Source organism: Cervus elaphus, chromosome 13 (genome assembly GCF_910594005.1).
Source record: "Cervus elaphus chromosome 13, mCerEla1.1, whole genome shotgun sequence".
Taxonomy (NCBI): Eukaryota; Metazoa; Chordata; class Mammalia; order Artiodactyla; family Cervidae; genus Cervus; species Cervus elaphus.
Genome location: NC_057827.1, coordinates 57,232,780 through 57,235,784, shown reverse-complemented (window position 1 = coordinate 57,235,784; position 3,005 = coordinate 57,232,780).

Sequence of the window (3,005 nt, the reverse complement as noted above, 5' to 3'; positions counted from 1 at the left end):
CCCGTGTTCTTTTTCTGTGCTAACAAGCTACTTACTGCTTATAGACCTCTGTGGCCAGGCCTTTCCTGTCTTCTCTCTCCTCCTAGAAGGGCGCCGGCCACAAGAGAGTGCAATGTGATCTCCTCTAAATCAGCCTCTCTGGAATGCTGGATCCCAGTTCTCTCCATTTAGATCATCTCAGCAAGTCCACAGCAGAGGCTGGAGGGAGGTCTGGGGAGGAGGGCCTACGCATTCTGGGAGGACAGTGACTGTGACGCTGCCGGGACCAGGCAGAAGCTGCTGCTGCCTGAGAGCCTGGGGACGGTGAGGCAGGGCCCACTCGGGGCGGTCCCAGGACGCCTGGGAAGTACTTCGTAGAGGCTGCCCCCTAAACAGGCCCTCACATTCCCTGGCCCCATATTTCCCCTTCTTACTCCCTCGCCCACTCACTGTCCCGAATCTTTTCTTCCTTTTCCAAGTCACACTCAGCTTCTCTTCCTTCATTCACATGGTGTGTTTTTGTTACTTTAAGGGTAGGGAGCCACTCTTGTATTTTCTTCCTGTAGTGCTTTAGATCATGTGTGCTCATCTTAGATAATTGGGAAATAACAGAAAAGTGAAAAAGAAAAAAAAAGAAAAATCACTGATCTCTTCCCCATCCCAAAAGAAATCTCTGCTAACATTTGCCACATATCTTTCTGGTCTTTTCCCCCCTTTCATTCTGTTTCTGAAAGTCATCATTACATGTGTGTGTATCAGTCGTTCAGTTGTGTCCGAGTCTCTGTGACCCTGTGGACTGTAGCCCACCAGGCTCTCTGTCCTTGGATAGCCCAGGCAAGAATACTGGAGTGGGTTGCCATTCCCTTCTCCAGGGGACCTTCTCGACCCAGGGACTGAACCCGGGTCTCCTGCATTGTAGGTAGATTCCTTACCATCTGAGCCACCAGGGAAGCCCACCTTAAACTTATACAATATTATATATCAATCATATCTCAATAAGAAAATAAAAGCTAAAGTTACTGTTGCAATTAGACCTAGCTCCATCGCGGGGAAACAAAGTCCAGAAGCACAGGAACAGAGAGCGCCTTCCTGTGAGTTCTCAGGGTGGGCTCTTTGACCTGACCTGCCGCCCCTCCCTGCTCCTGTTTGGTGGCTCCGAAGTTTCACTTGCTTCCTCTCACCACCCTCCTCCCCTCCCCTCTTCCTCCTCTCTGCTTTTTATTTATTTTGCTTTCGAAGGCTGCTTTGGGCAGGTAGGGCAGGAGCCTGCACATCTGCACCCCACCCTGGGTGCCAGCGACGCCCGTCCCCATTAAGTGCTTGTCCCTGCTGTGTTCCGGGTGGCTTCCCGCCCTCCCCTGGGGCGGGGGACCTGGAATCTGGGCTGGCGCCTGCAGAAATCTGAAACCTTGCTGGTCTGCTGAATGCCAGTCCTCCTTTGTTTAGTCACTGCCCCTCCCGCCCAGCAGGTCTGGTGGCATAGAGCTCCCTGGCTGGGTCACTTGTGTCACTGGAGGGGGGACTGTAGACTGGATTCTTCCTGGGTGTCCCGGGGCCTCTGAGGGGGTGGGGATATTGCCACCTTGGCCTTCCCAGTTGACCTTTCAAATAATTTCCTCTCTCTCCACCTAAAAGCTGGCTTAAAAAGCATACTCTGAATGTTCTCTTTTCTTGTTTCCACGTGCTTAGCCTGTCTGGTTTCATTTTCCCACCTCGTTTGGACAAGCTTGACTGTCTCCAAGGTCCCACCCCCAGGACATGGGTCCATGCCCACTGCCACCTCACACCCTGAGGTTAGGGCCTGAGCGACCCTGGCTCTCTGTCCTCACCCTAATCCCCTGTGAGGCCGGATGGCTCAGGCAACGGCACCCCCAGATAAACTGGCACAAGAAGTGCTGGGGCCGTGGAACAGAGAGGCCCAAACAGACAAGCACCCTGGCTCCTGACTGCTAGTCTTCCTGTGACCTGAGGGGTCCACGGAGACTGTTCTCAGGTCCTCTTGGCAGGGGGTTTTGGGGTCCGTGCTGATACAAAGCAAAGAACTCTGGGATGAAGTCCTGGCTCCCTCGGGGTGCAAAATGCTAACAACAATTATAGCAGTGCCTGCCTACCTCCCCTCAGAGGGTTGCTGTGAGGATCAAATGAGAAAGTGTATCTGTAAGTTGTGAAGCACAATATTAAAGACATTAGATAACTGTGTGAAGATTAAGCGGGATAGTGCACATGAAAAACCAAAACAGTTCTTTGAAAGCTATTACTAGTTAGTTCTCCAGTGGTTTTACTATTAACCACTATCATGATTAAGCCCTGTATGTCAATAAGACACAGGCCATGCCCTCAAGGGGAACTGGGGGAAAGATAGGTAAGTATTTATAATGTCAAGTGGGATTAGACTGATAGAGAATGTAAAAGGAAGCAGCCTTAAGCACCTGGTGTGGTAAAGAGTGTCAGGAAGCTTGAGCTTGGATGCAGAAAGTAGACAAGTGAGGGGTGAAGATTTCAGAGAGAGAAGAGAGAGCGCAATGCATGCACGGGAGAACTGGGGGGCCAGAACTGATGGGGTTTGGCCTCCCTGGACTTCAGGCATGAGGAGAAAGATCTTGAAGCCTTCTGAAAGTGATATTAAGAAGTTTGGACTTCACCGTCTGTTGGATCTAAAGCAGAGAGCAGCCTGGTTGAATCGGCACTTCAGAAAACTTACTTCGGAAGTTTGGAAGAAGACTCATTCGGAAGAATGGGTGGGAGACTGGCTAGGAGTTGCTGTTCAGACTAGGGGATTCAATGAAGGGAGGGCCAAGGGCACAGGCAAGAGGGGTCGGTTTTAGGAATTAACTAGGATTAACCAGGAGTTGAACTGGACAGGGCTTAGTGACTGCTAGGCTAAGCGAGGGCAGGAAGACAGAGAAGGATAAGGAGTCTCCCCTTGAGTGACTGGGTGGACACTGTCCTCACTCACCAAGACCAGAGATGCAGGAGGAAAAGGAGAGGGGAGGAGTTCCTTTCTGGGCTGAAGGTGGAAGCAGGGG